This window comes from Tasmannia lanceolata, unplaced genomic scaffold (genome assembly GCF_043159265.1).
Source record: "Tasmannia lanceolata isolate RefF3 unplaced genomic scaffold, GAP_Taslan_0.1 ptg000003l, whole genome shotgun sequence".
In the NCBI taxonomy this organism is placed as follows: Eukaryota; Viridiplantae; Streptophyta; class Magnoliopsida; order Canellales; family Winteraceae; genus Tasmannia; species Tasmannia lanceolata.
Window position 1 is genome coordinate 62,639,840 of NW_027518680.1, and position 13,559 is coordinate 62,653,398.

Below are 13,559 nucleotides of genomic sequence, written 5' to 3' on the forward strand. Positions count from 1 at the left end.
CGATTCTATAGGGGAGGATGACAAGTGTTGCCGTACACACCCAAAATCATTTTAGCAAAGGTGATTCTTCAAAAAATGGGTGGGAAAAAGACCCCAGTACCCTTCTGACATGATGACAGTAACGTCAATCATTATCTTAAAGTTAGATTTAATGCATTTGATCTTAGCTGTCATCGTTTTCGTTCGTTTGAACATATGTTTGAACCCAAACAAACGTTGAGTTCGTTTTAATCGTTGGTCTACAATAAGCAGAGACTGTTAGATCCTTGATAAGTGAAAGTATTTTTATGTACTTAAGATTCCGGCAGCGTACTCCAGAATTCGGTGGCATACTCGATATGTTTGGAACACATATTTGAACCTAAAAAATCCGACAGTGTACTTGATATTCCGGTGTCGTTCTCGATATTCCGTCGGCTAACTCGATCCGTTTGGAACACATGTTTGAACCCAGAACATCCGACAGCGTACTCGATATTCCGACGGCGTACTCGATACATTTGAAACACATGTTTAAACTCAGAAAATTTGACAGTGTACTTGATGTTCTGACGGCATTCTCAGCCAAAAGAGACGTGAGAAATAATAAAATATTCAATAACGTAGCCGTTCAGAGCCAAAAGAGATGTGAGAAATAATAAAATATTCAATAACGTCGTCATTGCATAAACTTGTCTTTTTTATGACTAATTACTCTGTCTATCTCTTTTACAGGAGGACCTATTTTTGTTCTTAAAATATTTCATCACCTAAACTTAGCTTACATTTTGCTCTCTCTTATTTTTTGAATGCACATATTTTAGATGTAGGCTTTAATAGCACTGCCTTATTTTTGTTTTGTTTGTTATCATAGTAAGCTTTATTTCACTTATCCGGAAAAGATCAAAGAGGAATGCTAGCGTCAAGCGGAAGCTTCTCCCAAAGGCGTTTTAAGTGCAGTTTTCTCGATGGACTTATTTCATCAATGATATTGCAGAAATAAGAAGCTTTGACGACAGACAAGGATGCTTCATGAGTAGGAAAAACTCGCAATAATGTAAATTGGTGATTCTCAGACCAATTTCAAACCAATATAAAGATTCTGTAATAAATTTTCAATTCTCCTTGAAAAAATTAAATCCTATTAGGGCCCGTTTAGATGCCGAGAAGATTTTGATTTGGATTTCTCACATTTGCAGCCCGTTTTGCATTGTAATTTGGATTTCTCACATTTCTAATTCAACATCTGATAGTGAAAAAAATCAAATTTCTTTTCAGTGGAAATAAGAAATTGGAAATATATTATTTTTTTAAAAACATATTGTCCAATAAAATTCAGTGGGTTGCCTTAGCTGAACACCTGATTGTTTTGAAGCGGTTCACAACCAATTGACGTACCATTCCTCAAACTTGATATATTTATACGGAAATGAAATCACTGCTGCAATCTTTTGATATTCCGCGAAAGCTTCTTGTCTTTTAGTATTTACTATTTAAATGGCTGTCAAAAGGTTATTACAGTTCCCAAAAAGCTCTAACAAGCCCTTTAAATACTAAAGGGCAATCAAAATGGCTCGCACGTGCAGCACACGTGCATTTTTACTAGTTTTTTTATATACGAAAACGAGAGGGAGTGACACTCACAATCAGTTTTCAAAATCCAAAACAAACAGGGGCTTAGTATAAGAATATAAATCATTGATTGGCTATAATCCAAAAATTGCACAATGATCAGCTAATCTAAACCATCCAAACTGTAAATAGTGCTATGATGAGAAAGGAAAATTAGGGCAGTCGTAGAAAAAGAAACAACCATAGATCAGAGGGTTGGGATCATTCTATGGAATAGATTTTTTCAGGCACAATTAATTTACAATGTGGCACAACAAATGGACGGTTTAGATCAACCTATGATGTGGGCCGTTCAGTCCAATTTGAAAAATACTTGACTATTTGGGCTTACACCATATAAAAACTATATTATCAAGACCAATACTCTCTCTTCCATCTTTGAAGACAAACCCTTAGTGGGGGTTGTTATTAACATTACTTTAGTGATCCCTTGGATCTTTGGCAATGAAATCAATGACAGTCCTAGCAAATAATTGTTGTAACTTAAAGTGGTTTAATGGCTCATGTCCATTATTTCCTAACAGCTACAAATTCTCAAATTTTAATTGTTGTAACTTAAAATGGTTTAATGGCTCATGTCCATTATTTCCTGACAGTTACAAATTCTCCATTTATTTCCTGACAGTTACAAATTCTCCATTCATTTCCTAACAGTTACAAATTTTAACAATTTTTTGGTGAAAAGACATGTCCATTCGTTTTCTATAAATAGCAAATGAATTTCTCATCCAAGATACAATTTTTCTTCTGCAGAAAGAGTTATTCCCTGAAAGAAAATTATCTTGTGATCATCCTTTTGATATCAAATCAAATTTTTCCAAGTGTTTTCTCTGAGTGTGTTGATCCAAGTAAATTTCGATCACGTCCAAGTTTGATAGTGCTAATCAAGCCTGGTTGGAAGTGTTGTATCTTGGGAAGCATTGTTTATTATCTACAAAGCACCATAGATAGGAACAAATCACTTTAAGAAGATTCGCTAAACCGTACCTCACTTCCTTATTTGATTTCTTTCAAGTTTGTTACTTTGTTTATATACACAGCACTCTTACTCTTTTGTTCCGGGTTGTGGAACAAGTTTCAGCTTTATTAATCATACTTATATATCACTAACAATTCTTCTATACATTCTAATTCTATTATTGGTTTACAACAAATAGTGTGAATACAACATTCTTAAAGCGATTTTGTTCTAACTGTTTGTTGGGTTTACAGGAGAATTGAAATGGCGGGAATCTTTGATGACTAACCCAATATCTAAAACTAGAATGTTGGAGAGGACATTGCAAATGATGGAAGTGTTCTAGTGGTCAATCCGACCAACAACAATGGAGCACCTGGTAACAATGCAACTAATGCTGCGGGTCTTCGTACCGAGACCACAAATGGTGGCGCGGGTTCAAGCTGCAAGGCTTTTGGACCTGGAATTGGTTTTACCAATACAAGTTTTATGCCTTTTGGTTTTGCTGTTGGAGGTATGGTTCCACAAACCATTCCTCGTGTGGTGATTCCAAATCCTCAAAATGAAAAACCAGAAAAATTTACTGGCGGTGGGTTCAAACAGTGGCAACAGAAAATGTACTATCTGACCACTCTGAACCTTGTGAAGTTTTTGTCGGAGGTGTGCCCGATATTGTCTCTTAATGAGCATGATGTCACAACGCTTGCGGCGTTGGAGGCTTGGACACATGGTCATTTCCTATGCCGTAATTACATTCTCAATTGTTTAGCTAACAATTTATATGCTGTTTATAGGAGTTTTGAAACAGCCAAGTAATTGTGGGAGTCCTTGGAGAAGAAATACAAAACCGAGGATGCTGGCACAAAGAAGTATATCGTTGCCAAATTTCTGGACTTCAAGATGGTTGATTCAAAATCAGTCATTAGTCAAGTTCAAGATTTGCAAATCATTTTGCATGACATCCATGCTGAGAAAATGGCTTTGAGTGAGTCATTTCAAGTGGCGGTTGTGATTGAGAAGCTGCCACCTGCTTGGTTAGACTTCAAGAATTACTTAAAGCATAAGCGCAAGGAGATGAATCTAGAAGATCTCATTCTTCGGTTGAGAATCGAAGAAGACAACAGGAGGGCAACAAACCCTTATAAATAACCAAAAGCAAACATTGTTGAATCTTCCAAACCCAAAAATGATGGGAAGAGTAAGAGGCTTGACCAAGAGAGAGGCAAATAAAAGGAACAGAAGAAGAAGTTCGAAGGCAATTGTTACGTCTGCAACAAGCCTGGCCACGGGGCTAAAGATTGCAGAAAGCGCCCGAAACAAGGTAAGGACAAAGAAGCCAAACAAGCAAATATGACTGAGCAAGAAAATGATGCGAAGTTTGCTGCTGTGGTGATGTCAGAAGTATGCTTGGTGTCTAACACCAAGGACTGGTTTGTCTATACCGGTGCCGCAAATCACATTTGTGTCGATAAACACTTGTTCTCATCCTATGAAGAGGCTGAAGAATGAGAGAAGCTTTACATGGCGAACTCTGTTTCAGCAAACATTGTTGGAAATGGAAGCGTGGTCCTGAAGTTTACTTCTGGAAAGGAGCTTACCTTAAAGAATGTGTTGCATATTCCAGAAATAAGAAAGAATCTAATTTATGGCCCCATACTTGATAAGAAGGGGTTCAAAATTGTATTTGAATCTGACAAATTTGTACTCTCTAAGGGGGGGATGTAGGTGGGGAAGGGGTACTTATGTGGTCATTTGTTCAAACCCAATGTGGCTGTTATTGATATAAAGAACAAGTTTATGTACCCAAATTCTATTATCAATAAAGATAAAAATTCAGTTTACATGGTTGTATCTCCTTTTCTATAGCATGGTAGATTAGGACATGTAAATTATGGAACTAAGAAAAAGATAGCCAACTTAGGGCTAATTCTAAGATTTGATTTGAATGCCGGATACAAGTGTGAGACTTGTGTTGAAGCTAAGTTTGCTAAGAAACCTTTCGACTCAATTGAAAGGAAATCTGAACCTCTACATCTAATCCATAGTGATCTATGTGATTTAAAGTTTGCGCAAAGTAGAGGTGGAAAGAAGTACTTCATCACGTTTGTAGATGATTGTACTCAATTTTGCTACGTTTATTTGTTAACTAGCAAAAATGAGGCTTTAAGCACGTTTATCAAGTATAAAAATGAGGTTGAGACTCAACTTGATAAAAATAACAAGGTGCTTAGGTCTGATAGAGGAGGAGATTATGAGTCTTCCGAATTTGAGAAAGTATGTGCAAATTTGGGAATAATTCACCAAACTACTGCACCATACACTCCGCAACAAAATGGTGTTGCTGAACAGAGGAACCGAACATTAAAAGAGATGGTCAATGCCATGCTTATAAGTCAGGTTTACCTCAAAACTTATGAGGGGAAGCAATACTAACTGCAAACTGTATTCTTAATAGAGTGCCCCACAGGAAGACATGTAAAATTCCATATGAGTTATGGAAAGGTAGGGCTCCATCCCTTAACTTTTTAAAAGTGTGGGGGTGTCTTGCGAAAGTAGCAGTCCCTCCTCCAAAACAGATTTATCTGCGTCCAATGATTGTTGATTGTATTTTCATCGGCTATGCTCAAAATAGCAGTGCTTACAGATTTTTTGTTCACAAATCTGAAATAAGTAATATCCATGTTAATACAATCATGGAAACAAGACATGTTGAATTCTTTGAGGATATATATCCCGCAAAGAAAGATCAAGGTGGACCTTCTCAAAAAAGATCGAGAGAATCTAATTTTGAGAATGAGAAAGTCGAGGCAAATGAGCCCGAACTTCGAAGGAGCAAGAGATCAAGAATTGAAAAGTCCTTTGGTCCTGAATTTCTAATATACATGTTGGAAAGTGAACCTCAGACATTTAAAGAGGCTATGTCAACTCCAGATACTCCTTTCTGGAAAGAAGTTGTAAACAGCGAAATAGATTCTATCCTAAGTAATCATACTTGGGAATTGGTTGATCTTCCCCCAGGAAATAAACCAATTGGTTGTAAATGGATCTTCAGGAGAAAGCGTAAAGCTGATGGCTCCATTGATAAGTACAAAACAAGGCTAGTAGCCAAAGGGTTTAGACAAAAAGAACGTCTAGACTACTTTGATACTTATTCACCGGTAACAAGAATAACATCAGTGAGGATGTTAATTGCTATAGCTTCGCTATACAATTTGCAGATACATCAAATGGATGTAAAAACTGCATTCTTGAATGGTGATCTTGACGAGGAGATCTATACAGAACAACCTGAAGGTTTCAAGGTCGAAGGACAAGAACACAAAGTGTGTAGACTTGTCAAATCATTGTATGGACTTAAACAAGCTCCTAAACAATGGCATGAGAAATTTGACCGATTCATGATACAAAATGACTATAGAATTAATGAGTGTGACAAATGTGTATACATTAAATCCAATTCGGATGGTTGTGTACTCATTTGTCTATATGTTGATGTCATGTTGATTCTTAGTAATAACTTGAAGGTTATTGAACAAACCAAGAAGATCCTCAAAAAGAACTTCGAGATGAAAGATTTAGGTGTTGCTGATGTTATACTTGGCATAAAAATTATAAAGAATTCTGATGGCCTAAGTTTAACACAATCTCATTACATTGAAAAGGTAATTGAGAGGTTTAAAAGTTTAGCATTGAAGATGCGAATAATCCTTTTCTTCCATAACTAACTCTGAGAAAGAATACTGGAAACAGTATTAGGCAGCTGGAGTACTCTCAAGTAATTGGTAGCATCATGTACATCATGAATTGCACTAGACCGGATATTGCGTATTCAGTTGGTAAACTGAGTAGATACACAAGTAATCCTGGTCATGAGCATTGGAATGCTTTGTTGAGAGTGTTGGGTTATCTTAAAAGAAATAAAGACTATGCTCTGCAATATAGTAGATATCCGGCTGTTCTGGAAGGCTATAGTGATGCCAATTGGATTTCGGATTATGATGAATCGAAATCGACTAGCGGATATGTATTCACACTAGGTGGAGCTGCGATTTCGTGGAAATCCTCTAAAGACACTTTGATAGCGCGCTCAACGATGGAATTTGAATTCCTCACCTTAGACAAAGCTGGTGAAGAAGCAGAGTGGCTTCGACACTTTCTGGAGGATATTCCATTATGGCCAAAACCTACAATTTGCATACATTGCGACAATCAAGCAGCAATTGCAAGGGCACAGAATGTAATATACAACAGTAAGTCTAGACATATTCGTCGTAGACACAATACCGTGAGACAATTACTCTCAAATGGTATAATTTCCATAGACTTTGTAAAGTCTACGGAAAATATCGCGGATCCGCTGACAAAAGGTTTGTCGAGAGAGGAAGTGAACTGCGCATCGAGGGGAATGTGATTAAAAGCCTTAACCCAATAAAGAGATTACTGGGTGGAAACTTAACCTAGCGATCGGAGATCCCGTGGACTAAGTTCAATAGGAAAACGTAAATTTTGGAAACTCTAATGTGTGCACTGTTTCCTATTCCTATGATGCACCAGTGCTACCTACAGCGTTTTAAGGATACACTAAGCGTTTAATGATTCCTTTATCTTGAAAACCAATACTTTGGTACACCAAGTGAGGTATAGTAGGATACCTTTGATAGGAATGCACCTATATGCGTGGAGCTGGCCGACTCTATGAATTTTTTAAAGGCAAGGATTTCTAAAGCATGCATGAATCCCGAGAGGTTCAGGGCCGAAATAATAAACACAACCGAGAAACAATCTTGGATTGGAGGGGCTCTGTGTGAGGTCAATTGTCTGGGCTTACACAAACAATTAGCGATTCAAGGCATAGTCCATCGACTAGTTAAGTAAGTCCGATAGGCTATCACTAAAGAAGGTTCAAAGCGAAAGCTACCTATCTTGATGCAGTGTCCTTCCAAAGACACACTCAGAATTCCTCGAGTCAAAATGTTTTATCTTGTTGATCCATTAAATGTGGGGGATTGTTGAAACTTAAAGAGGTTTAATAGCTCGTGTCCATTATTTCCTGACAGTTACAAATTCTCAAATTTTAATTGTTGTAACTTAAAGTAGTTTAATGGCTCGTGTCCATTATTTCCTGACAGTTACAAATTCTCAAATTTTAATTGTTGTAACTTAAAGTGTTTTAATGGCTCATGTCATTATTTCCTGACAGTTACAAATTCTCTATTTATTTCCTCACTGTTACAAATTGTCCATTCATTTCCTATCAGTTACAAATTCCAACAGTTTTTTGGTGAAAAGACATGTCCATTCGTTTTCTATAAATAGCAAACGAAATTCTCATCCAAGATACAATTTTTCTTCTGCAGAAAGAGTTATTCTCTGAAAGAAAATTATCTTTTGATCATCCTTTTGATATCAAATCAAAATTTTCCAAGTGTTTTCTTTGAGTGTGTTGATCCAAGTAAATTTCGATCGCGTCCAAGTTTGATAGTGCTAATCAAGCATGGTTGGAAGTGTTGTATCTTGGGAAGCATTGTTCATTATCTACAAAGCACCATAGGCAGGAACAAATTGCTTTAAGAAGATTCGGTAAACCGTACCTTACTTTCGTATTTGATTTCTTTCAAGTTTGTTACTTTGTTTATAAACACAGTACTCTTACTCTTTTGTTCCGGGTTGTGGAACAAGTTTCAACTTTATTAATTATACTTATATCTCACTAACAATTCTTCTATACATTCCAATTCTATTATTGGTTTACAACAAATAGTGCGAATACAACAATAATAAGAGAAGAAATCAATCAATAAAGATTGCATAAGATGCTGAAAATAATTTTACTAAAAAATATATATCTCAATTCAATTATTTAAAAAAAATGAGTGAGCAGTTGGATTCTCTCGATATTCTGTCATGGATGTATTCAATATAAATTTTTTCCAAGGGACAAAATTAGTGAAACAAAAGTTTTAAACAGCATTAATAACTGCAGAATAGTTGCATCAACACAAATTCTCTAAGCCATGAACTTAGTTAAACCTAAGAAAATCAGCAGTTAAACCTTTAAAAAAAAAGAAGGAAAACATACCCAAAAAAACAAAGATGCCTTCATTAAATGTAAAGACCATATTATTTCCAATTAAAACGCACTGCATGATGTATAGCCAGTTGTCATGTAGGGCACCACATAACGCCAATCAAAAGCAATGTTGTAGTTGTTGGGATAAATTCCGGCCTTAGATGGCCTTTGCAAGGATCAATGGCCAGGATCAATTTGTGATAAAAACTAATTTTGTGGTTGATAAAACACAACTCCTAAGGATGAGGAAACGTGACTAATTTTGAGTAGACGTTGGGGAGTGGAAACGAGGTGCGATGGAGAGTCTCTCTTTCCTCCCAACCTCTATAAAATTTGGGCTCCTCGGGCCCCTGCTTGCGCGTGATAAGTTGTGTTCTATCTCGCTCCGTCATCCACGTCGGAATGTGAGAATGGAAGCCGGTTCCCAAGGAGAAATCCGGAGAGCAGTTCATCTCTTCAATCTTCTGCTATTTAGTGCCATCTCCGGACATCGTTTGTACAAGAAAAAGATGCTTAAAGTAATGGTTTCTTCAAAGTTAAGTAAAACCAAGTGATAAGTCCGGAAATCAAATGGTTAATTTTATTGCAAAGATATAAAGCAACCAATAAGATGAACAATCACGATTACTACCTGCATCCCATGGATGGTTACGACAGCTTGAATATCTTGTTGTCGGGTCCTCTTCGAATTGCTTTTCTGATTATACTTTCTGGGTCACGATCCATTTCGAATCGAACTGAGGGTCCTAGTTCAATCTTACGTTTTAGGGCTTAGGGTCAGTGGAGGGAAGATTACTAATCTTTAGAAATATTTTTCCCTTCCAAACTTTTCCAAAAAAGTTCTGCAATCTAAAGCCGGGCTTAGTGTTGTTCTTTTTTATAGAGAACCCAGTCATCCCAATGAAAAGTGGGAAAATGAAATGTGGGTTGTTGTTTTGAGAATGATTTTTAAAGTTCCAACATATCCCTCTTGAATAGATATAATTACACAAAAAATATGAAGGACATTTTCATACATTAGTGCCCTTCATTCGGAGCTATCAGACCTTAGGATAGGAATCCAAAGGACGCGGTTCAGATCCAACTGTTGTGCGGACCCATTCTTGCCCTTTAACTCTGGGACCCTTTGGAGTCTGGATCCATTAGGTTCATTGAACCATAATAATAATGGTCAAGGTTATATCTCGTTTTGATAATGACACCCCTCTCGACTAATTAGTGTGTGGTCTGTTTCTGTCAGTGAAGTCACATGACGCTCCCTGACTAGTCAAGTAAACGTCGTTGGGCCCCACTTAAAGTAGAAGGCCTAACGGTGAGTTACGTAAGACATGGCAACCTAAGTCAAGTAAACCTCGTGGGGCCTCACTTAAAGTAAAATTTTTGAACCAATGGGATAATCATAGCCGTCCATTTGATGGGCTTTAAATGTTTGGTAGAAAATGAAAAATTATGAATGACCAAGATTAATCGGTAGAAGTCCAATACAGCTGGCATGATTGTATGATTTGGTAGCAATGGGATGATTTTGAGAATTGATTATTTTTTCTTTATCCTTTTTTTTGAATGGTGATTTCAGCTTGTTCAGTTTTGAGAATTGATTTTGTGTAAAAAAACTAATCAGTTTTGGACTCAAAAATCAATTCTTAAAATCCAAATAGAATAGGTTGGAAAGATTAGACAGTAATGGGCAAAACTCATGCTCACAGGGCAGAGCCTATAAAAACTAGAATTCATACGCCCACAGGGCAGAGCCTATAAAAACTCCGTTTAGTATCTTTGGACTAACACACAGGGCAACCTGATTTAGAGTAATGGGCCATCGTACATTATACATATAATGCCCAACACACTCTCTCCAATATTATTGCCCATCTAGTCATATATATATGTCTATCTATTCGTCTTATCTCTCTATCGACCAGTCAGAATCTCCCTCTCTCTCACTCATATAAATAGAAGGGTTTGAAGGTGATTATGCATCTTCAACCCAGGCTTGTTTATTTAGGGTTTTAAAGTTTCTCTTCATTTTCGATGGAGCTTCCAACTAACATGAGTTGTAGGTTATTGCGTCCCTCATTTTTCTTTCATGTCACCCTCCTCTTTCTCCTCTTCCTATCAGTAGAATCTCTCACTCTAGGAAACGAAACCGATCGACTAGCTTTGCTCACCTTCAAACATGAAATAACCCATGATCCTAATGGCGCCTTGACCTCATGGAACAATTCTCTCCATTTCTGCCAATGGCTGGGAGTCACATGCGGTCGTCGCCATCCTCAAAGGGTCATTGCCTTGAAACTTGGCGATCAAAACCTCTTTCAAGGAACCATTCCGTCATCATTGGCCAATTTAAAAGGTATCCGAGAGCTAGATCTTTCATACAATAACTTGTCCGGAAAGATTCCAGAATACTTGAAAAAGTTTCACTTCCTAGAGTATCTAAATCCGTCTTTTAACGATCTTGAGGGTGAAGTACCAAAGGAAGGGATTTTTAGAAATGCAAGTGCCATTTCAGTTTATGGAAACAACAAGCTTTGTGGGGGTATCCTAGAACTACAGTTGCCAGCATGCCCTGCCCAAGTTTATCAGAAACAAAGGAAAACTCATTCTCTGAGAGTAATAATTTTAACAGTCAGTGTGGTTTTATTCCTTACTATACTATCTTTTTTCTTTGCTACCTTATATTGGAAAAGTAAGCCGAGAAAGAATCCTCTTGTTGTGTCGCCATTGGAGGATCGATGTTTAAAGCTTTCTTATGCGGAGCTCCTTAGAGCAACTAATGGGTTCTCTTTGGAAAACTTGATTGGTGCTGGAAGTTATGGTTCTGTTTATAAAGGACTTTTAGACCACAATGAAACGGTTGTTGCAGTGAAGGTACTCAGCCTTCAACAACACGGGGCTACTAAGAGCTTCAAAGCTGAATGTGAAGCTTTAAGAAACATTCGGCATCGGAATCTCATTAAAATCATAACTTCTTGCTCAAGTATTGATTACCAAGGCAATGAGTTTAAAGCTTTGGTTTTTGAGTACATGCCTAATGGGAGTTTAGAGAAGTGGTTGCATCAAAGTGGAGATGGGCAACATCCATTGATGAACTTGACCCTTTTTCAAAGGCTAAATGTAGCCATTGATGTGGCCTCTGCATTGGATTATCTTCATCACCATGGACAAACACCACTTGTTCATGGTGATTTAAAGCCGAGCAATGTTCTTCTTGATGATGACATGAATGTCCATCTGGGGGATTTTGGGTTAGCAAGGTTTATTTTTGAAGACACTACTAATCACTCTAACAATCAAAGTAGCTCGCTGACAATAAAGGGATCTATTGGATATACTGCTCCAGGTAAATGACTTTAACAATATTTTTTATTCTTTATTATTAACTTATTAGATTTCTAAAATTTTCATTAGCTTGATTACAGGACGAAGTTTTATTTGGCAACATCTTATAGTTTCTTTCTAACAAGATCAATGCTTTGATATTTTGTATTCATGTTTAAATGGAAAGAGTATGGTATGGGTGGAAAGAGATCTACGCATGGAGACGTGTATAGTTATGGAATCTTGTTGCTGGAGATGTTTACAGGAAAAGCTCCTACCAATAACTTGCATACAGATGGCCTAACTCTCGACCAGTTCACTAAGATGGCGCTTCCAGATCGAGTGATCGAGATTACAGACCCACAATTGATCTCAGAAGAAGTCCAAGTTGTCAACAATAATAACAATGAAAATCATACCATTATGAAAAATAGAATGCATGACTGTGTGGTCTCAATGTTCAGAATCGGTGTCTCTTGTTGTGCAGAATCACCAAGAGATCGAATGCAGATGGGTAATGTTGTCAAAGAATTGCATGAGATAAAAAACTTATATCATGGAATTGGCATCCATCGAGACAGGAAAAATAGGATGCCAACTTTACGTGAGGGTTCATCTTATCTTTGCAATAACTAAGGAATTGTTTGAAGTTGAATGGTTCAATGACAAGAATCGTTGGAAACATTTTCTCATATCCTCATCATGAGATATGCAACTCTTATGTGAGGATGTTTATGTCATGCATTTATGTTGATTTTCGCCTTCATTTGTTTGTATTCTCTTGAAAATTCCAGCTCTGTTCTTTGTTTGTTCTTGAAAATAAAGTGATATTGAGGAAATAGACAAACAAACAATGCTGCTGAAGGGGGTTGAAATATCATTTCCCTTTTGAGAATGCTATAAAGTCCATCACTTGGCATAGTGGGTCTTTCCTCATTGTAGTACTTAGTGGATTTAGCTTCGTTGATTGTTTAGTTCAATGTTAATTTAGGTTTATTCTGTAAAATAAAATTTTAATAATATCAGTCTTTATTCCTCGTACCGTGGGCCTCATTTCAAAAAAGTACGCTTAAGTTATGATTGATTTTGGGAAATTAGCACTACTGTATTTTGATGATCGCACTCCTCACTTTATTAAAAGTACGGTATAGCCCGCACCATATATAGGATGATCCAAACCGTCCATTGGATAGGCCACAGCCTAAATAGGTTGTGCCCCAAAAATCCTTTCCATATATAGGTTGATCCTAACCCTCCGATCTGTAGAGGATTAGGATCAAACAGTCCCTCCTCTACAGATCGAAGGGTTAGGATCGACTTATGGAAATAATTTTTGAGGCATAACCTATAGAAAAAAAAGAGTCACGGTGGTCATAATGTTGCCATCTGGTGAAAGTCTCATAAGAAACCAAGACAGAACAATACAAAGAAAAAAAACAGTACTCCTATTTGTTAATGAAATTTTATTTAACTAAACACATAAGAAATTTCCATCAGTTTGTTGTATATGTGAAAAAAGAAATCAAAGAAGGAAACAGTCTCAGACGCTCAGAAGTAGGGAGACGGAAAAAATCAGGAACAAAAAAATAAAAATAATAA

At 36.9% G+C, this 13,559-nt stretch overlaps 1 pseudogene; it reads left to right on the forward strand.

Annotated features, from left to right (window-relative positions):
* The first annotated feature begins 10,670 nt into the window (after positions 1-10,670).
* LOC143870032 (putative LRR receptor-like serine/threonine-protein kinase At3g47570 pseudogene) lies at positions 10,671-12,596 on the forward strand (annotated as a pseudogene).
* The last annotated feature ends 963 nt before the right edge of the window (positions 12,597-13,559 follow it).